Source organism: Parus major, chromosome 5, assembly GCF_001522545.3.
Source record: "Parus major isolate Abel chromosome 5, Parus_major1.1, whole genome shotgun sequence".
Taxonomy (NCBI): Eukaryota; Metazoa; Chordata; class Aves; order Passeriformes; family Paridae; genus Parus; species Parus major.
In genome coordinates, this window is record NC_031774.1 from 14,428,822 (window position 1) to 14,429,424 (window position 603).

The window sequence follows — 603 nt, forward strand, 5'->3', positions numbered from 1 at the left end:
TTGGTGGTGCCTGTCTGGTCCCTAATGCTTCCTAGGAGAAATGAGCATCCTGCTGTGAATGGTGGAGTGTTAAGCACAGCACCTTCCAGCTGTTTGGCCATACAGCTCCTGGCTCAACATCTGCCTTTGCCAAAAGCCAAAACAGGAGCCCTTGTAAATACAGCAGTGTACAGTTCTTTGATGTAAATCAGAACAAACTTGCTCAATTTGCAAGCAAATAGTCTGGAATCTTCTGTAGGAGTTGGGGTTTTTAGGGAGGCAGCATCATTACAAGATTCCACATGATCCATGCACTTTGGTCATGGACTGAATGAGGTGCTGGGGGACAAAGTTGTTTATGAATGTTAAGGTACTCCCACGTCTGACCTTGCGGTCAGAAAATGTAAAGCTAATGCTCAGGTGCCATAGTGTTAAGGCAAGAATGAGGAAAGAAGGCAGGAAAAGGGATAGGGCTTTATTTTAAAAAGTTGGATTTTGTAACCTAGTCTAACTGCAGTGCATGCTGGCAGGCATGGAGAGCAGTGTGAAGGCATTTCTGACAAGGACAGGAAGGAATGAATGAATGGAGCTTGCCCATGTGCAGACTGGCTCACAGTGTTGGGG